At 30.3% G+C, this 26,683-nt stretch overlaps 2 protein-coding genes and 2 long non-coding RNA genes across 4 annotated transcripts in view; 2 read left to right on the top strand and 2 right to left on the bottom strand.

The window, feature by feature from the left end:
* Positions 1-26,683, bottom strand: part of Glurb (metabotropic glutamate receptor B) — a 149,944-nt gene that overhangs the window by 51,135 nt on the left and 72,126 nt on the right. The window lies entirely within an intron of this gene.
* The window catches only part of Csn7 (COP9 signalosome subunit 7), a 95,298-nt gene that overhangs the window by 57,429 nt on the left and 11,186 nt on the right, over positions 1-26,683 (top strand). The gene's annotated exons all lie outside the window — the stretch shown is intronic.
* LOC145969799 (uncharacterized) lies at positions 17,225-17,994 on the bottom strand. The gene is made up of 2 exons (XR_014438251.1): positions 17,800-17,994; positions 17,225-17,689 (listed from the first exon to the last, which is right to left on the bottom strand). It is a non-coding gene; the product is annotated as an uncharacterized LOC145969799 (long non-coding RNA).
* Positions 18,412-19,181, top strand: LOC145969800 (uncharacterized). Its single transcript, XR_014438252.1, has 2 exons — positions 18,412-18,606; positions 18,717-19,181. It is a non-coding gene; the product is annotated as an uncharacterized LOC145969800 (long non-coding RNA).

Genomic DNA, 26,683 nt, shown 5'->3' with positions numbered 1-26,683 from the left:
AAAATTTATGAAACATACAAATCTATTTGGAAGAGTACTTCTTGTAACGTCTTACTTATATCTTTTTCACTTATGATAGTGTTTCATGTTGAGATATTTCATTCAAAAATAATGATAATATAAACATCGAAATTTTAATAGGCATGATTTATAAAATTAAGAATAATGAGTTTTAATATTCGCATTAATCGAATCGCGTGCCAAGTTAGTTAATATCTGACGGAACACGAGAGGATCGTGGCTTCCAATGAGCAATCTGATAACATGGTTAAGATAATGTATGTTGGCACTTACGATTATCTCTGCGGGGGTTCTTCGATCGAAAGGAGCATGTCTACTCTTTAACGGTGGTCAGAATTATATATCTCGTTTTCCATTATTGTCTTCAAACACGAATGAGCTGAATCGGTCATTGGCCTGACATATAGTATAAGCATTCTTATTATTATTCGTAACTACTATTCCCTAAAACGTATTTTTCTATTTTACTATTATTTTAGTAATACTATTTTGTTTAAGGATTCTTTAACAAATACACACACACACACACACACACACATGTATTTTTTTTTTCTTTCTTTTTCCGATGTCGAATTTTGCGAAACATTATAGTGCAAAAATTTAATATTGCGACATCATGAAACAAATAATATTAAGAATTATCGTAACAATAATACTTTTGTCTAATGATATATGATTAGACAATTGAAGATTTTTAAATTGATTAAGTTTGTATGTAAGTGAGAGTGCGATTAAACGTCCTTCCTAATATTCAACATCAGAGAAGAAAATAAAATTGACAATATGAGTGTAAAAAATAACAACTGATAATATTCTTATAAATTTGATAAACGGGGAATAATCTCTGTTAATGTATTGTATTATTCAAATATGTGTATTATTTTATAATATTGAACATTCGTATTGTTCATTATTATTCGAATACTTTGACCGTTTTATTCGCAATATTATGAAAATTATGAGCTTACAATGTATGTTTATTAAAAATATCGATAAATGGTAAAATTAAAACAACGTAATAATAAATTTAGTATTATATCAATAATCAGCTTTAATTTTCAATTTTAAATTGTAATTAAATAAATTCCATCAAAATGAAATAACGCTAAAGAAGAGATCTCTTTATAGTCGATTAAAACGTACGTTTCTAAAATTCTTTAAGCGTATACGACGTAAAAATAAAGGAAATTTTAGATGAGAGCAGGATGTCACGTGCAACGTTTGTTCTGTTTTTGTTATATGACGGGTCTTTTGCTGGATGTAACACCATATAGTGCGAGTTATAGGGTAAAGCTGAACTACATGAAAGATGAAGACAATACAATAAGAAGTTTTTTTATTCGCTCCAATTCCAATAACAAAGACGATTATCTTAAAAGTGGATACTATTACACAGAAATAAGAAACGAGTTTCTATGAAATCATTTTGAAATCAGTCATGTAGTATTTGAATATCTTCTTAAATATTTCGCAGATTAAAAATTAAGAAAATCGGTAGAAGAATCTTAAATAGAATCTAATATAAGAAGAATCTAATATATATAATGCTTGTATTTTTTACGTAACAATGCAGGAATGATCGCCATAAATTTTTAATCGTGTATAGACAAATAAGAATTTCGGAATATATATATAAAATATATATTTATATATTTTCATATATTTAATATATTTTCACATATATATTTTCTACATATTTATATGTAATAATTTATCTTAATGTATTAATCATCTATTACCTGACAATGGATATATGAGATATCTTCTTTATATTCTTATTATGTTAAAATTAATTTTTTAATTTTTTTTAATGTATAGCAATAATTTTAAAAGTAAATAATGTCAGATATGAAACAACTTACAAAAATAATGTAGAATATTTTTTATGGCTGTATCTATTATTATTATCATAATTTTAGATCGTTATATACTGACAATCGTATGAAAAAGATTTTAATCTTTTGGCTCTTTTTCTTAATACTTTTTATTTTATATATATATATATATATATATATATATATATATATACATTTTACATATGTATATTATTATGTATTGTATATATAATATACAATGATATGTGTATATAATATTTGCGAATACGTTATATATACCAAACGCTAACTAAAATAATTAATGTTTTAAAAAATAATTATTGTGAATAACATTTCTCCTATTTATCCTTTAAAAAAATATGTAATATAAAAAGTATAAAGAAATATAATTTCTGAATTTTTTGTATATAAACTTTTATTATATATTGATAAATTAAAACATACAATTTTTTATAAAAAGTAAAATAATTTTTAAAATTTAAATATAAATAGTTATTTTAATAATTATTTAAAAGTTAAATATAAATAATTATTTAATAAATAATTATTTAAAAGTTAAATATAAATTATTATTTTATATTTAAGCAAAAAATGTTGAAATATTTTACATAGATTTATATATCACAATATTTTATTTATTATAAAAATTAAAAGTATTTTATATCATAAAAATTAAGAGAATATCTTATAAAAATTAAAAATATCTTATATTTAGTACTTTTTAAATTTTTCAAAATTTAAAATATATTTTATATACGTTACATTACATTTATATATAAAATGAATTATCGCGAACATAAATAAGCAATTAATTTCAATGATAATAAATAATAAATTAAATAAGCTGTAAAAATTGCTCATGGTTGTTGCTTCATCGCTTGTTGTTCATTGTCCGACATCTTTTTCTCTTTCTCGCTCCCTCTTTTTCCTTCTGTTTTATTTATTTTTTCCCATTTTTCCTGGCACTCGTGCGACTTGTGAAAACATGGTTAATTAGGATTGCGTATCAACAGAATATAATTGTATACAGCGCTTTATATAGCAGTTTCCAACATTAATCATGTATAATGTGTATTTTTTCACTATATCGTAGTAAAATAACAATACAAAAACTACAATTGCACAAACGATTCTATTGATACTTGAAACTACAATTGCACTTACGATTCTATTGATACTCGAAAATTGCGTAGCTAAAATTTGCCATTTATGGCAACCATGTTATTTCTATCATTAAAAAATATTTCGTATATAATTTATATTTTAGAGTAATTATATTATTTTGTATCGTGACATAAGTAAGTAAAATTGAATTAAAAATATATATATTTATAGAACGTAATATGCGCGCACGGCGGAAACGTATTTTTGCTTTGCCGAATATTCGTGCGATAGATTTTAATTGCATATATCATTTATCATAAAAAAACATGTTTTTTAACTGATTGTCGATATACAAACATCAAAGTTTTGCTATGTGATTAATAAGTATTAAAATATGCGAATAGAGTTAAAAACTAAGTTAAGACGTGATATTCGCGCATATTAATTAATTATATATATTAATTATATATAATTATATATATTAATTAATCACGTGATTAAAATGATGATAATCAAAATTGTAAAAATTGTATTAATGATCGCGTTCGGCATCTCGTAATATTTGCCGCAATTATATTTCGAGAAATAATACGATGATACACACATAAGATGGCTCGCGACACAATCTTCTCGATATTCGTCGCAGGAATGACTGTAAAGCGAACACAAGAACATAAACGATAGCGCGTTTATGTCACAAAATTTGTATATAACAAGCGGTTACACGATACAAAAGAGCGCGGAATATTACATCTAGCACATTGTATTTACATGTTGCCTTGTTATTATTTGTGATAAAACTCGAATAAGAAAATGTCGCGATGTATATATTATCATATATTTTGCAAGCATATTTTACGATTTTTACAATTAATTTTATCATTACCATTCTCTCTCTAAATAATTAATTAATACGATTATTATGTCTTTATTAGTTGTTAACTATTAGTAGTTCGACTTACGTACTTTACATTATATATATACTTGTCAACTACGTAGCAAAAATTGAGTGCTTTTATATTGATGATTGAATTAGAAAAACGCATATTTTTTATAATGATTTTTTCCACCGAAATTTATTGTCCAAATATGCGTTAAAACAAAATATTCGCACATTCTGTAAATATATATTTTTAATTTTATTTATTTTTATTTGCGTCACACAATGAAATAAAATAAAATAGTTCTAAAACGTGCGAACTTATATTATTTTTTAGAACAATTGAACATTGTAATGAATGGTGAATTTTAGTTTTTATTTATTTTATAATTTTAAATTTTTAGTTGCGTAATTTTTGAGCGCCGATCAGCTTTGTGCAATTTTTATGCTTCTTTCATTACGATATAATTTCTTGTTTTTTAATATTCTATTATTATTATATTATATTTTAATATTCTATTATTATTATAAGTATATCTCGTCTGAGACATTTAATGATATTTGAGTCAGTTAATTAGAAATCTTGGAAAGCATGTGCCTATCAACATACATCCTTATCAAATATACTTAGTCAGTTAATTACATCCTGAGGCTACTACGATATAATAACGTAAATAAAATAACGAGCAAGCGATTAATATTGGGAGTGCAAAATATCGCGCGATTGTCATACTTTATTGATTAGCACGTGATCATTATTAACCGCGTTTTTGCAAATGAATATCATGTAAGTACCATGACAGAAGGGAACAATATAAAAAATTATTTTTTAAATTATTAATTACGTATTGTATGACATTGTTTTATATATATATATATATATATATATATATATATATATATATACAGGGTGAGCCATTTTAATTAACGCACGCAATTATTTCGGAAACAAAGCATTTTAGAGAAAAATGTTTCAGACAAAAGTTTTATGGTTTCGAGGGGGCCATAAGATGGTATCATTGGTTTGACACTGAAGAGTCATTTGAAGGTCACGTGAAGGTCACTTCAATTTTTTTAAATAGAATACCCTATATATTTTTGTACATTCTTGTAGCTTATTTCGAGAGCTTTCCAAAACACTATCATTAAGTACCTTTTCGTTAAGTACTTTTTGAGTTATGAGGGTTGAAATAATTTCTTAATTTTACATAAACCGTAAAATATCTTGTAAAATATTCATTTTTCGATCATCTTACCTTAATACTTTTACGTACAAAATAATGAGAGGAATCAATTGGTGTAAAGAAAACACATAGTTGTTTTGAAGAAAAAATATGTAATTTGCAATTAACAATTCCATATTTTTTCTTAAAAACAACTATGTGTTTTCTTTACACCAATTGATTCCTCTCATTATTTTGTACGTAAAAGTATTAAGGTAAGATGATCGAAAAATGAATATTTTACAAGATATTTTACGGTTTATGTAAAATTAAGAAATTATTTCAAGCCTCATAACTCAAAAAGTACTTAACGAAAAGGTACTTAATTATAGTGTTTTGGAAAGCTCTCGAGATAAGCTACAAGAGTGTGCAAAAATATATAGGGTGTTCCATTTAAAAAAATTGAAGTGACCTTCACGTGACCTTCAAATGACTCTTCAGTGTCAAACCAATGATACCATCTTATGGCCCCCTCGAAACCATAAAACTTTTGTCTGAATCATTTTTCTCTAAAATGCTTTGTTTCCGAAATAATTGCGTGCGTTAATTAAAATGGCTCACTCTGTATATATATATATATATATATATATATATATATATATATATATATATATATATATATAAAACAATGTCATACAATACGTAATTAATAATTCGCATCAACATATATAAATCGATTCTATTATAATAAATTTATTTTAATTAATGCATATTATAACACAATAACGCAGAATCATTCATTTTCAAGCGAATAATTATCAACATTTGTCAACCGCAATACCTCGCACATTTAAATATCTATTGTGCAATTTTTATTACATTCTATATTATTTATCACATTTTTCATTACAATTTTCAATTAATATTCCAAACAATTTAATTGAAAAAAGAAACATTTTTTTTTTATTCGGTATAACCTACCAACTGCGCAGTAAAATAATACCTACAGAATAAGTTATATTTTTAACGTTGTCAACCAATTTTTCTATTGCAATTTTACGAAAAACACATGAAAGGTTGTCACGCTGCGCGACAAACTAAAATCGATTTTTGCCGGTATTTATACGAAACATTGTCAGTTATCCCCTCGGGTACAATCGAAACTGTTTTTTGAGCATATACTACAATATTTAATGTATCAAAATTGTAACACAAAATAAACTACAAAACGTCTAAAAACTAGCAGCTGATATTTTTATAAATCGCATACACCTTTTGCGGAATGTGCGTATATTTTTATGTGATTATTTAGCACACTTTGGTCTCTCATTTTTCTCCCAGCACCGGAAAATGCTATTTTTTGCAATACTATCCGCTGGAGATAACACGAATATCTCCTGGAGCGGAAGCAATTTCGTGGGCATCGAATAACTGTTGGAACGTTAGTGCGCGTCGCGCGGACTACAATTTCACGTTCCTTTCAAATGAGTACTACATAGTAGACGTTTTTCTAGTTATCAGTATGTTTATCAGGACATTTAATTCGCTGCAAATCAAAAAATTCGTGTGTGAGATAAATACGAATTTAATTTATATCTAAGGTGCTTTTTAACGTGCTGAATCTGTGATAAAACACGAATTTTTCCTGGAAATAAAACGTACATATTGAAATGCTTGTTAATTATAATACATTCTTTAAAATTATATTCGATAATTAATTCCAAATTTTTTTAAAATTAAAATGCATAAATTTTAATTGATAATAAAATATGAAAATATTCACGCTATATCAAATATTACAGCACAAAACATGATATAAACTTAGCGTTTCAATTTATCCTGAACATTGGTTTTGTTTGCTTTAATCAAACGAATTTTTGTTTAAATTATTAAAAAATATAAAACTATATAAAACTATATAAAACTATAAAAAAATATAAAACTATCGACAATGAAGATAAAGCTTTTGATTATTTATGAGTTTTCAATATCTCTCTCTTTCTTTTTTTTATGCATTTTTTAAAGTATATTAATATATATTAATATGTGTTTTTAATTAATTTTGAATTGTATATTAATATTATTACAATAAACTTTTTAATGAAAAATAATTATCTTATGTGTATTTATATGTATATATATATTTTTTTATTTTTTTTTATAATTATTTCTATTATGTAGGACTGAATCGCATTCCTTTATTATAGTAATATAGAAAATTTAGCATTTTTCTTCATTTGAAATTGAAAAAATATATCTGCATATTGCTTTTTATGATAAATAAACCGTATATACTAATTCTTTAAATTTTTTATGTTTGTTGAGTTAATTACTCAACAGTCTCATGTGCAAAATATCAAAGCTGCGCTAGCTGCTTCTCCGCGATGCGGCCAATCCCGAGGGTTGAATTGATAAAATAGACCAAATGCTCCCTTCGGTGCTATCTTGGAATGTCCTTTGAAAGAGGAATGACTACAGATATATTTCACTAGCAAGTTTAACTGCATTTTCCTTGATTCATCGAGAGAGAAGGAAGAGAGAAAAAAGAAAAGGTGAATATGTTAAAAGATCTCAAGAAATTTGAACTCGCGCGCAATATCGAAAACATTCACCGATGTACACGGCGCTGCTGGCGCAGCGAAGGGCCTCTCTCTAAAGAAGAGATCCGTAGAGGCGCTGAGAAGGCTCTCTCTCTGTCCGCCATTGTTAGCTTCTTCGTTGTTCGGCTCTCGTTACGTGCGGTTGCTCTTCGAAACGACTGCGAAAAGAAACGGAAAAGGGATCGATAGTGTTCGCTACGGCCTTCTCTCATATAGAGAAAGGAGAAAGTTTTCCGAGAATTCTAAAGATCGAGAAATCAAAGTAATCGCAGGCGGTGTTTACTCGTTCTCAACGTTCTCGTCGTTTTACGAACGACGCAGGCGGCCTTGGACCGTTCTCAGAACATTCTCGTCGTTTTACGAACGACGCAGGCGGCCTTGGACCGTTCTCAGAACATTCTCGTCGTTTTACGAACGACGCAGGCGGCCTTGGACCGTTCTCAGAACTTTCTCGTCGTTTTGACGAAAGACAAAGGCAGTTTCGTACGATTCGCAAAAGTTCTTGCAAGGCGGTCTCGTACCGTGCTCAAAGTTCTCTCTCATACAACCAAGGCGGCCTCGTGCCGTGCTCAGAGTTCTCTCTCTTATAACAGTGGCCAGAGGCGGTGTCGATCAGGGATCGAATACCGCGAGAGATCTCTCCCAGCAAGGTCGGAACGAGTCCGACAGTTTTTTTTTAATCATTGACGTCACGCAGCGAAAAGTTCCTGTAGGACCGCTAAGCCTACACACGCTCAAACGTGGAGGAAACATATTGGTCGTACGATTCTCACGATAAGAATAAAAATCACTCAGCTAAATGGTCGTACGATTCTCAGATAAGTAATAATTAAACTAACGGCTTGAGTAATTCAAGTTCTCGATATATTCTTCCAGGTAACATCCATCAATTACTTACTCGTAAACTTATATGATCAATTTTAAGTATTTAAGATTTTGAAACCTTTTATTAAGCTAAAATTTATGTGATGTTAAACAATATGCAATATTTGATATTATGTTAAATACGATTCTAAATTTTCTATTATATTAATTATTATTCTAAATATTTAGTATTATATAGTCCAGCATTAATTTTCTTTTTATATTATCGTTATATTATAAGACTTAATCTTTATTAATCGTTGAAATTTACCTTTAGATATATTACGTTATTTACTTTTATTTCATTAATCATAATAAGTTAATATATAGGACTCTTTAACACGAATGAATATTCGGGATTTCTTTTTTTTCCATAAATTTTGGTGTTGTTTAACGAAGAAGACACTTGTATTTATCTTTCTGATGTGATTAAGTAAAATCTTTAAATCTTTGCAGTGTTTTTACATTTATTTACAGTCTCACTGAATTTCCTTATCACTTGTCCGGCACAGAATAACTAACGTAAACGCCGAAGCCTGTCTATGATATCTCCTTTCTTCTTTTCTTCTCTTTCTTTTTCTTTTTTTCCCTCATTCCTTCTTTTGAATGAAACATACCTTTATTATTCTCATTTTCCACACACACATAGAGGATATGTAATATATAAAATTGTAAATAGACTTCTGTCTTAAATTTTGCGTTTTGAATATAGACCATCTAAAGGACTTAAAATAAATCAAGTCTAAAATAATTCTTATAGATACACAATTATTTATGTAATAATTATGTAATAATATAATTATTATGTTAATCTTGAAAATTAATGTAGAAACATTGACAAAATAATAGCTGTAATAATAATATTAATAATTTATATTTTCTATTTAATTTACTACATAATTATTATTTATGAAAAAATAAGTGAATTGCATTATATTAGGCGATGTAATTATAACGAATATTACCTTGTTTTACCTCATTCTTTACATTATTGAGTATATAACAAAATACATTGAATCATCATTTATTATCACCGATTTGTCCCTATCTCGTTTGTCGACGCCTATCGCGATTATGGACCATAATGCGGGTCATGGAAATTTATGCGATCAAATATCTAACGTGAACGGATGTCAAAGGCGATCAAGCACGTGCGGTCGCTGTCTTGTTCAGTAGAGATAAAAAAATGACAAATTTTACTAACAAAGGATGTTATTTTTTAACTTGTAACTTTAAGACATTCGTATGATTACGAATTGTGATCTCATTCCTTATCTATTTCAATTTAGCTGCTCTACATTTATCTTTATTGATATTGAATATTCCATATTTTATATGATAAAATTCGAAAGGATAACGGAATAAAAAGCAAAAAAATAAATAAATGCTCACAAAACACCAAACAAGGAAATCTTGGAATGTAGAATGCTTTTGAAATTTTTTCCTATTATTCTTTATCTATAAAATATACTAGTTCTTTTCGAAAAAAATACTTAAATAAAACTTCTTATAAAAAGAGTTTTATATTGCGTGTAGAGAATATTTTCTTTTGGAAATAAGATAATCTATAATCGACTCAAATAATTTTATTGTTTAATTCAAAATCTTTCAAACTTTCAAAAAAGTATATTAGAATTAGGGAGACTTTTTTACTCGCGAATATAACATTTTTTTGCACACATACACATGTAATTTTATAGAAGATGTAACGCAATATATACAGCAACGTAGCAAACATTACGAATTCCAACTTTGGTGAAAAGTTTATATTGCTGTGATTTCGAGATGGGCTGTCGAAATTATCAGTTAAAAACTTTTGTGTCCCCATAACGTACATAATTGGTAACAATAATTCGTTTTCCCACAATAACAAAATACGCATTGAAACTCGAAACTTGAAACTCGTGGTACAGACGAACGAAATATCGGAGAAAATTTTCACGATCTTCCAACATTATTGCGAGGATAAGATGTAGCAAGGGTGACGATTTTCTCTTAACAGCGGTGCAGAGTTTCATAGTATGACTATCCGTTGTGGCAACCCTATAACTCCCGCTTATATAATCCCGGATTCCCTTCTTCAAATTTATATGGTTAATACGGCATGAGCGTATGTTTTCACTCTGTATTTATTAATGTCAAGATTATAACGCCCGCATAATGGAGTCGTGCCAAGTATTTTATACAAAATTTAATAACGAAGATCATGAAGAATAGTTTAATAGATCCTAATTACAAATATTCTCTATATAATCTTTTTTATCGCAGCGAGGAAATGGGCGAATTTATAGCTAAATTATAATAGCCGTTTAAATTTATGCGTTTCACAAGTGTATAAGTCATATTGTACAAACATACAATAATGCTATGTACTTTTATAATTGCATAGAAATTATAATAATAACATATATTATTCATTTGTAATTCATTTCGAATCAGCTTGAATTTATTATAACATGTATAAATTTGCTAAATCAATCTCCTTTTCTATTCTTTTATTCTAATTATTTTTATTCGTTAAATTAATAATAATGATTAATTCGCATTTAATTTCATTAAAATCATTTTCTACTATATGATTGATATTTTTCATATTATACAATATATAAAGCACAAGGTTAATTGTAAATGTAGCTTAGGGAAAGATATTGGTGTCATATGATGTTTAATGTATGAATAATGCATAAATGTATATACATTATGTTATTCACGACCGTGTGTACCAAACTTTTGATCGCTCACATGAATAAGTAAATAGTAGTAAAGTTAATTTGCTCTTTTGAATTAGCGTTTAAATGAAATGTGTTTATGCCAATATATTAAAGTATGTTTTTCGCATACTTTGTATCATTTAGATTATTTTCCTTTTCTTTAGGAAGCCATCAATATACAATAAACGATGCAAATTGCGATTAGTGTGATGCATATTCTTTCAAATATTTCACATATATGTTTTAATAAAGCGAGAAGAAAGTGTGATACAATTAATTAACAAGAAGAGAATAGCGTGTGTGTAATGTATTCAAATTTAATACAATAGTTGTAATCGAAACCATGTCGAGACACTCGTGAGTACTTTTCTATTTTTACCTGTAACATGATCAAATGGTTTGTCATGGCTGAATTTATTCGATATCTCATTAGCAAAGAATGAATGTTATCAATCATTTCACTCTGACGCAAGATTTACTTTGAAACTATAAAACTATAATAAAATATAAATATTAGGTTAGTTGATGTTAAATCATATCACTAAATTAAAATTAAATACTTTAAATTATTTTAATAATTGACAATTTTCTATTTTAATGATACATTTTTGCCACTATATTTATATTCAAAATTTTATTTTTTAGAAAAAAATTTTATTACGTTTGTTATTGCATTTATATATAACGTACGAGAATTGTCTCATATTAAAATTTCTCTCGCATATTCTAAGAGTAATAATTAGCAAATAATATAATAGTATAAGCGTTAGCACAATGTGTTTGCTAGAAATAAAGGCCAAAAAGGTGCTAATGACATTCGAGGAAACGCACAAAAATTTTCAAGTGTTGTTTTATGATTTGTTGGTTGATGAAATTATTTTTTAATTAAAAATAGAGAGAGGATAATTTATAAAGTTAACTCAACGATAAAATTGACCATTGATTTATGATAACTCATCATAAGTAGCATTTAACAATAATGAGAAATTAATTAAAAACCATTATTTTCACGCAATGATATGATATACATAAAATAATTTGTGAAAAATTGTATATTACACACAGAAAAAAATATATGAGAAAATTAATAAAAGATTAGATGTATATATAATTCAACAGTAATATATAATCTTTTAATTTTATGATAACTTGGTTGTAGAAAGATTTTTTCTTTTAATCTAAATCATCTTTTACTTTATAATTAATAAAATAAAAGCTTACTTATAATTTTTAAATTGAAATTAAAATTATTTATAATTTCGTCTTTTTCCGCGCGTTTTAAATTGGAATAAAAAAAATCCGTGAAAGCAATAGATGTGTGGTTGTCTCGTCCTTTTCATGCTAAATATGTTAAACATGGCAACAAGATTTTAAGTTTTTGATAGCTACGAGAAAGTAGAACGGGAGCATAGAATTAAGAATATGCGTCAGCATGAGGATATACTGAAGAAAAATAATTAATGAGCAGCACGGGAAAGTAAATGTACACAGGGAACCATAAAATAAAGCTAATGGCGGCTAGTGTATATATCACGCGTTAAGGTGAAATAATGCTTTTTGCACACCTTTTAAGCTAGTTTTTCAAACTATACTTGCTACCTCTTGCGCATAGCACATCAATCGTATAACAACATAGCAATTATGAAATATGCATCGTGTTTGCCAATTTAAATTTTATATATTTTTTATGAGATCACATTTTGATAGATTGTATATGATTTTTATATCAAGTGGAATTGAGCTTAAATTGGATATTCGAGTAACCCAGTTTTACCGTTCTTAATAACAAAGTCTACATCTCTACACAAATGTGTCGTTTTATTTTTTGCATTTAAATTCATCAACCGAGCCCTCGATTCTACTACCCCATCATTTAAAATGAACGAATGCGGTTCGCTTGTAATCGCTTGATTTTTTAGCAGGCATCCTTATATCATTCTAAGGAAGTCACGTTCTTCTTTTCTCTCCGCGAGAAGAGGGAAACTCTACTCCTGTTTTGTTAAAGGCCGCGGGCGTGGAATTTTATTTAAATTCATCTCGGAAAGAGAATTTTAAAAGAATCGCTCGCTATGATTACGTAAAGGCTGCTGACTAAATATTCAGTACCTGTGATAAGTTAATTTTACTTGAACCGCCGTTAGCGGTAAGTAGAATATTCATATGATGTGCAATATCATTTTTTGCTATAGCAATGCGCAGTACGAATAGAAGAAGATTATAGTTTTATGAAGCAGAGCGCGAATTCGTAGTCTAATTACCGCTCATATTACAAAAACACGATAGCCTGTCTTACCTGGCTGTGTAAGTCAAATTATTATTTTAAAAAATACTCCAACAATTTTTTTTTCTCTTTATAAATTGTTTTCTGAGGACATATATCGCTTTGCATTTATTGCGATATATAATAAACATTTTACCTTTTTCAGTAAATTCTAGAGACATAATATTTTTGGAATCGACATGTAATTTACTCAACTGTGATAATCAGATTAAAACTTTATACATTATATATGTATAGAACTTTGTTCCGGTGTATTTTGAATCTGTTTCTAATAGCTTCAGAAAGTCTATATCGCATTTCATGCGCAATAAAATGTATAATGTAAACCGAGATAGAAAATACATTCCTATTCGTGTAGCGAATATACGGTATGCGATAAATTTTGGCATAAAATTATTCTAATATGTCTTATTCTGTCGTGACTAGTCGATACAATGAAGAGGGAACGTACAGCGGTATTATATATTAATAATCCATTATTGAATATCATTATCGACATTATGTCGTGTTACTTTACGATACAATGAGGATGTGTGACTTTGTTGAATATCACTTTAGCGATAATATACTAATAATATGTGTTGTTAACATTAACTTTGATGAGAACATATTATTACGTTCGTGTTACACATTGACACATATCAGCTTTTTGAAGAGAATATCTTCTTTTAAACCCTGTATTAATTATAGGTCGCATTACGAGGATGCAAAATTCATTTATTGAATGAGATTTGATAAAGACAGTTATAATGTATTGAATCTGTATAATTTATTGAATCTCGACAATGAGAGATTCAGAGAGAAAAATGATGAGTTTTGATGTTATATACGATCATTGAATTGAAAAGTAATAATGTAAAGAGATAAAAAACAATGCAAATGTTTTCACTGACTTGCTATCTCATTTTACGCGGAAGAGCAATACAATATCAGAAAGATAGAATATCAAAAGAACAGTATAACGTTACTGATAGAAGCTTGTCGTCAGATTTCAACGTGTATACGTACCCTTGATAAAATCCACTGCCATCTCGAGACCGTACGTATCCTTGTCGCAATCATCGAGTATATGCGCCCCGATTTTAACCCCTGGCATGATTTCTTGTTTGTTGAGGGTATCCAATGTGTAGAGCATCGCCTCTAATGCTTGAACGCCTCCTTGAGGCATCACGGGCCCGCATGTGACAGTATCCTCCCTCTCGTGAACCATCATTAGGCCACCCAGCACGAGATCACCTTCGACTACCGCTTCCTTCTTCACCGGCCAAACAATCTGATTGTTTGTCTCCATCGATCGAAATTGATGATGTTCATGCCTGATCGGATGATGCATTTCTACATCATCGCCGTGGAAACGGCTGAATATATTGTGATTGTAATGACGTAGTCTCACGACGGTATCCGTCGAGTCCACGTATCCGTTCGAGTAGTTCAAGTCTCTGCGACGTATCTGCGACGGCACGCGCGAGATATTCTCGATCTTTGCGATGTCGATCTTTTTGGGCCATTGTTTGAAAGACTTCGAGTGTCGATCGTTGGCCGAGCAGATGCAGCTCAATAGCGCCAAGAGCAGAAACTTCATGACGTCATAATCGAGAAGTTATGTTGCTAGTCTCTCGCGGATTTCCGGCTTGAACGTGTTTGTGCGATTTCGATGTTGCCGCGACTTTCGTTTATCCGCCTCGGGCTTTGAATTCACGATGATTTACGTTCGCTACTCTTCCTTATCAATATGAACGGACGAGCTTCGAATGGAAGAACGGATGTCTCGCGCACAATCGAGAAGACGTGTGAGCACGGATTCGGGGTAGATTCGATTGATCTCGGTTTCCATATTTCGTATGTATAACGGATATGTCAACGATGAGCAGAAATTGATTCGCGGATTGAATGTTGCACCCTTCTGTTTTTAATCTGACGACACTTTAAGATATTAGAGATTATAATAAGATATAATATAAGAGATATTAATGTTGAAAAATAGATGTGTAATTTATTATCGCATCTCGTAAATATCCTGGATATTAAAAGAAAAATTATTCAAATTTTATTATTTCAATAACGATGATGTTAGTTTATATCTGAGTACGTTCAGTTGGAGATGATTATATTAAAATTAATACGATTTTAAATGTGTGAAATTTACAAGCCTTTCAATAATTGAAGTATATTTTGCGAACTACACACAGAAGATATAATAATAATATATATGTGTGTCGTGAGAAAAGATATATGCTATGACATATGTCACTAGTAAATGTAACGGCAGGTCTTACAGCTGGTGGTACAGATGCAACATACGTGTCGTTGTAAAACTGCACGTGATCTTCCGTTTGCATTTATTATATAAGACTTGCCTTTCTCGCACGCTTCATCTCTTCTGTTTCATGTAATTTTACGTGTATCCTTACGCTGCCATAATTTTTCAACATTTCTTTTACGCGATGAAGGAAATGTGCATTAATACGTTGCGTTTACACGTCAAAACGTTTGTCGATTTAAACTGCATCATTTACAAAAATCGAAACGGATTTACGTCGCCGACCTGAATCTCACCATGTTCAGTGTTTTCTCCATGATTTCATCATCTCTTTCACTTTCTCTCATGTGCGTTTTCACACGTTTTGACCCGAAAAAAAAAATAATATTTATTGTCTATTTATTATTTAATATCACTTTTTCACTTCTTTTTTAATGTGTTCAATCGGACAGATATTTTACGGATGACTATGAATTTATCATTATATCTTCTGTGTTATTCATGCTCACTTTATCGAACAAATGTTTTGTGTGTCGATATTAATGATAACGTTGCAATAAAAAAAACTTTGAACTCGCGATTCGTTAACGATTCTCCCTCTCCTTGTACATGTATATACAAATGCAGATAATACGAAACGGATGAACAAAACAGATGTTATACACAGTATTCATATATGTATTCAATCAAGTATTATTCGGACGATCGTTATTCAACGCCGGCAGATTTGCGACGACCGCTATCGAATATTTTGATACGTCTCTCGAGCTTCGAACCCGCAGGTGGTATCGTGCAAGCCGCAAGTTTAAATTGCTCGGTCACGAAGCGCCACGTTGCATGGTCGAGAAATTGCAGATGCGCGGACGTGCGGTCGCACGTCGATAACGACTCCCACGGCTTCGTGCAATTAAAAACTTCAACGCGACTATGTCCGTCAGAAGTTGCGAACTTTTCGGACCTTGACAGATGATCGCTAAAATCGAGATCGGCTGTAATTCATTATTGCAAGATATGTATATACCTGTTGCGCGGCTCAAGCTCCGGACGGAAGTTTTGACGTTCGCGTCGCATCGCATCGGAATTATGCTCTTACGCCATTTCTTTCTACACGCTGACGTGCGTTCTAATTCATTGAAAACTTTATATATCCATGCGTGACCGTTCGATATAAGCACAACCAAGTGTCATTCCTAGACGACCTGTTGCTCACCATTTCTACATGACCAGTACTATGTATTACACGTATATTATGTATAACGAAAAGAAGAGGATGACAACGGCTGTCAAAAACAGAAAATATAGCTTGTATCAGAAATGAAAAATGTGTTCTTTTTCGGACAAACTTTATGAATTTTCTTTAATAAAAATTTATATTGATTTATAATTTGTTATAATGAAATAAAGGTCCGTTAGATAAAATCAATAAAAAATTAGTTAAAAGGCTACAAGGACCAACGCAATGGTGGAAATATGCAAAAAATAATAAAACGGTTATTACAATAAAATAACCATATGAAAATGTTTATTTAATTTGAACATGACAAACGCCGCGTTTCAATCCAATTCGGATCCTTTTCAATGTCGACTAACAAAGAGAATAATAAACATTAAGATAAAATTAAAATTAACGGTCATAGGAGAAATGTAAATAAGTTTCGGAACAACGCAAAGTCAAAAAATCGGAAGCAAATATATGTACAATAACGGAAAATTTAAACCGTCAATCACAAAAAAGGAAAGAACGCATCGCATTAACGTATCGCCACAGAAAACCCGAAAGCTCGTACCGCATACCACCAGTATACCGTTAAAAACGAGATGATCCTCTCCAAAAAAACCGGAAGAAAAACCCACATACAGGTCCATGACCATTTCCAAAAGAAAAAACAGTCAAAGATGCATAAATCGATGACCAGTTGGAAACTTGATGGTCCAAATATGTGCGAGTAAAAGCTTAAAAATCTGACACTCTAAAAAAGAAAAACAAGACAGAGCAATAATTTAACAAACAATCCGGAAACTACTTAAGAGAAACATTCATATAAAGCAAGAGTAAAGTTAATATAATAAAATCACATACCGGTCTCTAAATTTGAAAGTGATCTCAAATCAAAAAATCGAACACAAAGGGAGAGCAAGTTAAGCACAACTTAACGTTCCAATCAACAGAGTCGAACTGAGGCACATGGGGATCACATATAGCACAGAACGCGAAACATCAAAAAGAGGGGGGGGAAGGGGGAGAGAGAGAGAAGGGAAAGGAAGGAGAGGAACAAAACGTCACAGAATGAAAGAAGACAGAACGAAGGAAAAATTTTAAATAATTATTGCGAACATTTTTTTATAATGGGCAAATACATCTTATCCAAGAATTCGGTATCGCTCTGAATGTTAAGGCCATGGTTCTGACCAGAGATATGTAACATCTCAGCAATTAGCCACAACTATCATAATCAACAATAACTATATTGAATTTAATTGGTATAGGAAACCGACTTTTTCAGGAAGATTTCTATCATTTTTCTCACACCATCCTCTGTCACATAAAAAAGTTATGGTCAGAACCATGGCCTTAACATTCAGAGCGATACCGAATTCTTGGATAAGATGTATTTGCCCATTATAAAAAAATGTTCGCAATAATTATTTAAAATTTTTCCTTCGTTCTGTCTTCTTTCATTCTGTGACGTTTTGTTCCTCTCCTTCCTTTCCCTTCTCTCTCTCTCCCCCTTCCCCCCCCTCTTTTTGATGTTTCGCGTTCTGTGCTATATGTGATCCCCATGTGCCTCAGTTCGACTCTGTTGATTGGAACGTTAAGTTGTGCTTAACTTGCTCTCCCTTTGTGTTCGATTTTTTGATTTGAGATCACTTTCAAATTTAGAGACCGGTATGTGATTTTATTATATTAACTTTACTCTTGCTTTATATGAATGTTTCTCTTAAGTAGTTTCCGGATTGTTTGTTAAATTATTGCTCTGTCTTGTTTTTCTTTTTTAGAGTGTCAGATTTTTAAGCTTTTACTCGCACATATTTGGACCATCAAGTTTCCAACTGGTCATCGATTTATGCATCTTTGACTGTTTTTTCTTTTGGAAATGGTCATGGACCTGTATGTGGGTTTTTCTTCCGGTTTTTTTGGAGAGGATCATCTCGTTTTTAACGGTATACTGGTGGTATGCGGTACGAGCTTTCGGGTTTTCTGTGGCGATACGTTAATGCGATGCGTTCTTTCCTTTTTTGTGATTGACGGTTTAAATTTTCCGTTATTGTACATATATTTGCTTCCGATTTTTTGACTTTGCGTTGTTCCGAAACTTATTTACATTTCTCCTATGACCGTTAATTTTAATTTTATCTTAATGTTTATTATTCTCTTTGTTAGTCGACATTGAAAAGGATCCGAATTGGATTGAAACGCGGCGTTTGTCATGTTCAAATTAAATAAACATTTTCATATGGTTATTTTATTGTAATAACCGTTTTATTATTTTTTGCATATTTCCACCATTGCGTTGGTCCTTGTAGCCTTTTAACTAATTTTTTATTGATTTATAATTTGATTGATAATTTGTATCATTTGAATATCTAAAATATATGTTTTTGGGAATTTGAGTTTAGTATCTTAATAGATGGTACAATTTGAAAACGTGTATTTGAAACTCTAAAACTTATACCTAAATTAATTTTAACACTTTTTTTAGATTTATAAAAATATTGGTTAAAAAAAAGGAGAGCAATAGTTCGTTATATAACTTTTATATTTATTTTAATTGTTTTAACACCAATTTTCATCATTTTGATATCATCGTAATATAATAGCAATTATTGTGATATAAACATTATGTAAAATATTTTGATTACGAGTTTCGCGAATGGTGGAATCACTTTTTTTATCTTTATTGCAATATAATGTATTATATCGATATATTTTCAACTTTGATATTTATGTTTTTTGTCTATATTGTGAAATGATAACAATGAATTAATTGCGAATTTACCGGTTATGCAATTGTAATCAAGTGATTTTATTTATAACCCGAAAATTCAGTAATATCCAACGCCGTTTTTAGCCATGAACACAATATAAACTAATAAATAACGGTAACGATAACGATAACGATAGTGATATTGAAACAAAAATCGATTTCGTTGACGGGAATGCGAGCTCGTCGGTTTATTAATGGTGTGTCGTTTTTCGTTGGATGCTAAATTTACGCTGATTGTGAAACATCGGTTCGTCGAATCAATTGATTTTAGCTTTTGGTTTTCATACGTAATCACGAATAAATCGGTATTATACGTTCAATGACGACAACGCGAATGTTTCATAATTTCATCAATTAATGTCTGGCAAAGCACTTATAAATGAATAAACGGCACAATTAAAAAAAGATGATATAAATCTATATGGAATGATTTTATGTCTACAATTTTTCTGTGAAATCTTATACTTTTAGATACGTGTGACTATTTTTATTTTATAATAGTATAAATATATAATGTGTCATAAAAGCTTTTATTCATAGAGAGAGAGAGAGAGAGAGAGAGAGAGAGAGAGAGAGAGAGAAATATCCATATGTGCAGTATAATTAACATAACTTAATTTAACTTGTTTACATACAATTATTAAGTATATGACTACTAATATTGTGCAATATATCAATTATAACATGCATATTTCTCGTAGCCGCGTCTATAGGTAATATCACGTAATTAAATTTTCTCGAACTACCTATATTAAACATATATTAACTAATTGACACTACTTTGAGATGCATTTTGTGTATATGTGCGATTACAGATTATTATTTATTATTTATTCTTGAATTAATCGTTATTTACAATTGTATTGCTGATGAACTGATTAGGATTTAAGTAGATGAAATAATTAATAGTTTGATATGATAATATAATGATATAATGGTAATTGATGATTATGATAATTCTCCATAATAATTTTCAAAATATCAACCACTGTACTAATTAAGCAGTAGATAAATGATAATCGCAAAGCCATTCATTTATTGTCCGAATTGGGCCAAAATGCTGCAAGCATCTTCATCGAATTCGCATTAAATGTGTCACAAAGCGACCGCGCAATATAATCCGGCTATACATATAAGGTATAATAGACTATCTTACTCAAACTATTATCATAAATTGCTCAAACCTCAATAGAATTCCGGATCGTATTTCTTAAAGTTTTTGGAGAGAATAAGACAAAAAGTTTACTTAGCTGTATACCACTATTTTTACTGCTGTTGCTTACTTTATGAAGTTGAAATGATGTTTTTATGCAAGAAAGTTAGATTATATCTTAGTCAAGATGATTAGGAAAGTAATTTATTTGAGATTACGTGGCAATGATAATATCGAAAACTTGTTCTGAATTATTCAAGCACTTACATGTTAAAATAAAATTGCTACTGTTTTAATGTAATTTTTTGTCGTAGATGCGATATGACTGTGTAGCGTGTGTTACAATATGTTACAATAGAGTAATTTAGACTCACACAAAGTATAGTGCTAATGGAAAAGAAATGTTGGCACAGTATATATGTGACATGACTCTCATTACTTCTAAAATAATATTTTTTTATTTTTGAGCTTTCAAGTGTACCATATTGTTCGCGCACGTATTGCACTTAAACAAGCTGGACTGAAAGAGTTACGTTTAAACTTGATTTTATATTTTATCGCTTGATCGAGCGAAAATCTCGGGCTCGAAAATCGATTAAGCTGATCCATTTCGTCATCATTTATTTTTTTTCTTTGCTTTTGAAAAAGATCAAAAACTTATTTCTTGTCTTGGCACACAAAAAGAACCGTTTAATGCTTTCACGAAAATTTTTGTAATATCAGAAATACGAATTCCACAGATATATGATTCGAAAAATCGCTAAAAGAAAAAGTTTTTGTATTTACATAAATGATTGTTAGCCATAAACATAGTGTAAAGAAGCGATTTCATTATTTTTTATCTGACTATTTTACACTAATTATTCTTCTTTATAGATAACTTTTTGAATAAATTTCGATAAATGTATTAATGTTTGAATAATACAGGACATTTTTTAATGGGCAATCGATAACGATATATCTAATCTCACAATGATAATCGATGTCACAAATGTATGATGAATGTGCCATCAAATCGCAAGCTCGAGAACTTGGTTTTTATTTAAAAAAGGATCTTTCGTTGTTAAAATTATCTTTGATCTTAGTTATGTTTAAAAAAGGATCTTTCGTTGTTAAAAGTATCTTTTTCTTAGTTAATGTTCACCTGTGATCATATACTCGTGATTATATACTCGTCATCTTCATTTAAAGTTTTATTTTATAGCGGTAACAATTAATGCCATACGCATTTTACTGTCCACATTACTTGGTTTTTACGCGAATTTTTCCGATTTTTAAGATATTATGCAAAAAGCTATTATTCTCTTCGCCACTTGAATGCCATGCGGATCACCATCAACGAGTCAGAATCGCGAACGGCGAGAAATAAGGAATTCCATCGGCGAATGAAGATGGCAATTATCTATAGAGTCACTGTTGTGTTAAACTTTATGTTATATCTTCCGACGAAAATTGACGATTTATCGCAAAAATTGTTTAGGCTCGAAAACGTTTCGAAAAGGAACACGCGCGTGCGCTACTGTGCCGTAGCAGCCACTGACTGGCTGGTGCGACTGCATCAACGCTACCCTCTTCGAACGTATCAACCCTCCTACCATCTCTTCTCCTACCCTTCGTCCCCTCTCCTTTGACCATTTTCTCGTAGATTCTTTCTCTTCCCTGTGTCTTGATGACTCCACTTTTCTGTCAGGTTCAGATAATGCGCTAATTTATGTCAAACGATTAAATAGTGGTTTAATGTATGTCGCACAATATTTTATTCTAAATAAAATTGTCAGAAATAATAGTATTACTCGATTAAAATCTAAATTGCGTTTGAATAGAATTCATGAAAGAAAGATATCTTTTTATTTAGTTTAAAGAGATTTTTTTAGTACTAACTTAAAGTTTGAAAATAATATGCAAAAATATAAAAATATATTTTTTTTTATATATCTTAATTAAATTATAAAAACGAAAAATAATATAATACGACAAATTTTTTTTTAATGTATTCGCCTTAATGTAAAATATGATTCATCATGAATACAATTAGATTTTAATAATTATCTGTATACAAGCTATTATTATTCTTTCTCTTTCATTTTCTTTCTTGTTTAGTAATAATATATTATATCTTTTAAAATATCTTCTTGTCAAAATTTCGTATTTTATTAGGTATCATAAGTCTTACTCGGTTAAAATAGCGCGGTAATTAGCGTACACAGTAATGTACAATGCATGCGATGCTCATAATGGAAATAAGCACCCATCTCGCACCCATCAACGCTTACGTCATCGCGTTACCTACATTTAAAGAAATATTTTTCCTTGTTATTCACATTTTCCATTTCTCTATATTATTAATTATTCGACTTTCATGCAATGATGTTTTTATACGTTCGAAAAAACAAATGAGGATATTTTGCTCATGATTTATCTATTATTACACGAGCAATTTTCGATTGACGCAACAGAAAAATCATCATGTGATCTACATTGTAATACATTTTGAACATTTTGTCGTTATATCGGAGATTTTGCACGCAATGCATGATTTTGTTCTCCAATATATTAATTGATATTAAAAAAAAATAAAGTTTATATTACCAAGAACAGTAATACGCAAATTAACAGTCCTATGCAAGTTAACAATCATTTGGAAATGAATGTACAATTCTGTTTAAAAGATATAAGATATGACGTAGCAAAATATCTCAATCATAGACAAATTTTATTATTAACGAATTTGACGAATCTTCAAACCTCTATTTTCAAGCATTTCTAAATATTTTTATTTATTAGAAAAAATCATCACGAACTATAACATCGTGGTCACATCGATTTATCGCAATAATCGTACAATAAGCTTTATCTTACAGTAGGTATTACCTAGAATCCTTTGCGAAATCGAAACTCTCACATCACTCTCTCGATTACATTGTACGAGATACGATTACATGAAGTTCGAGCTGTGCAACGAGATTCAATCGATGTAATGATCAGGGACAGCAATTGGAGAGAAGAGAAATAAGAGTCACAATCGAAGAGAAGTGTTACTTAGCTGCCTTCATTAGAACGTATTAATTATTGAAAGATTGATAAATTAATTTTAATTACGATTTTATAGTTTCCACTTAAAATACTAATTCGTACGTAGAATAACCCTGAATTCATCGCGTGGATCAACGACGTCACGGATATCGCAATCATTTATATAATCCGCAATATATTTAATTTTCGATGAGGCGCCAAAATTATAGGACGACAGTAGTGATCGCGCTAGTCGGATCTGGCGTTGTACCAACTCCGCGATTAATTTATCGAGAAATTGGGAACAATTTCTAGAAATGCAACATCTGTTTTGCACGGAGGTGTGCTTCGAAATTCGGTACGGAAGTTGCTTGTGCAACGCGTAATAGTTCGCGAACCTATTACACCATACAATCATACAAAAATACGTGTATATGAACATATACGTGCATAGAACGCTATGTAGAATCGTGCATGAGAGTTTGCATATGGTCTTATCCTTTAAAGATTAGTACTATTAAAATTGCATGCAAAATTATATAAAAAATCTTCAGTTTTAATGTTGAAGTAATGAAACTAACAAAAATAAAAGACATAATTAAAATCGTGCAATCATACGAGATATATATTATAGTCTGACACTTTACGTGCTGCGCTCAAGACGTAAACGAAAAGGGTGATAGCGTAAACGAAAATTGAGGCACGAGTATCATGTTTTGATCAAAGAAAATTGAATGATCTTTTGACATGTCGTTTAATTCGCTTGTTGGCGGAACGTATAAGCAAAAAATAAGATAAAAACGATGCGCTATCCGTTCGTAAAATCTATAAGTTGCGAATATGCACTGAACAGCGTTGCAGAACGGAGGAGAAACGATAGCGATCACGTGCTTAGTACATCATGGCTGCGGAAAATGGATTAGGCGTGTTTTTGTGCAGTTACTTATGAGATTACGTAGCCGGAGCAAACCAAGGTGGCTTCGGAAATTCGTGCCGGATGTCTTATATCTTGGTGATCAATTCTCTTGAGGCAAACCGAGATAAGTTCGTTAAATGCCGGGTCGCAACCGTGCAATCGGCTGTGATTTGTTAAGAATATCTAAAGGTTTACTTCTCGGATTAGCTTTCACCAAGTCACGAAGTGATTTAAATTTTTAAGCGTTAATATAACGAACATGAGAAATGATTCTTTATCTTTCAAAAATTATTCTCTTTTTCTATTATTATTCATTTTGAACACGATCTTGGTTCTAAATAGTGTTGCATTAAATATACAGATTTTCCGCACTTCGTTTGGATCTTTTTGTTGCGAAAACAAATAGAATGACGGAAATCAACTAATATTATTCAACACATGCTTTATATCTTATCGAACATAAAACAAAAATTTCCTAAATTAAAAATATATTACTTTGGTAATGCGCTAATTAAATTTTTACATATTTTTCCTAGAGATAATATTTAAATTTATATTATTATTTTAATTTATCGAATAAATTATCGATTGATTTTTTTTATAGTTTTTCATACATGCATACTGTAATCGTGTATATATACACTGCACGTAACTTTTAGCTCTCTTTGTGCTGAGAAAGTCATCTGATGCATATTCATTCTAATGTTTCTTTCGTTTCTCTGCTCTAACCATACAAAATTCTTTGCATTTAATAATGAGATAAAAATTATGAGAAAAGTGCTTGTTACAAGTGCTTCGATAAATAGCCGTAGTTGAAACTAAACCTAGCAAAAAAGCCTCATTACGTATACCGCACTAATTTACGGAAGCTCCAGTTTAAATCTCGTTAGATGCTAGCTGGTTAATGAATCCTCGCGGTTTTTATTTGTAAAGCTATGCGCCATAATATGATCCTCTCCTATAACGAATTTATAACAGAGAAAAGTTTATCGATTTAATTCTTTATGTTAACATTCTCTATGTTATTCCTATTAAATTTTTAATTTTTTATGCGAACATATACATTTCTCCGTTGCGTAATAATTTTTTATAAATATTTAAGGTGAAGATAATTAATTTTAAAAATTAATGTTGGAAAAACAACTTGTTTTGCAAGTTGACTCCGAGTACTCTTTTCGCAATAAACTGAAAATATGTGGAAAATGTCAACAAATGTGACATTTGCAGTAATATTGCATGCCATTTGCTTGACAAATGATTTTTGGTAATGTCAAGATAGTGTTTCCCAGATACTCGCTGAAAGTGACGCAAGTGATGAAAGTTCCAGAAAATAGTCGATATAAGGGTATATCACACAATGTTGGAATCCTCACACAAAGGAAGCATGAGCGTGTTTGATGTTCCAATATATTGGCCACCAGCGCTCGTTTAAATATTCCATCGCAACGTTGCTTTCTCGTAACATTGATCAACAACTCGGGACTTGTAGGAGAAAAAGAGAAACGTGTTTATTAGCATTTTTGGAGAAGTCGATATTCGAAATTTACAAACAGCTGTGATTCTCTCTCTCTCTCTCTCTCTCTCTCTCTCTCTCTCTCTCTCTCTCTCTCTCTCTCACTCACTCACTCACTCTCACTCTCATTCTCACTCTCTCTCTTTCTCTCGGTCTATCGCCTTTTATAACATTTTTAGCAAAGAATTTTATCAAGGAGTTTAAAGACTCAATATTAAAGATTCATCGAAAATTAAAAGAGTTGTGTAATTTTATATACTGCTCTCTACATTGTCTCATACTTATAAAAATTAATTTTTCAACGGGCAGCTACAACACAGATTCTTCGTCATTCTTGTGCATGAGTAAATTTTTGTTGAGAAACAAGAATACCACTTGCCGGTG

This window comes from Camponotus vicinus, unplaced genomic scaffold (assembly GCF_025532165.1).
Source record: "Camponotus vicinus isolate PSW18456_S1 unplaced genomic scaffold, iyCamVici1.0 SCAF_4, whole genome shotgun sequence".
Classification (NCBI taxonomy): Eukaryota; Metazoa; Arthropoda; class Insecta; order Hymenoptera; family Formicidae; genus Camponotus; species Camponotus vicinus.
Note: the sequence above shows the minus strand (reverse complement) of the source record. Positions and strands in the feature narration are given on the sequence as shown.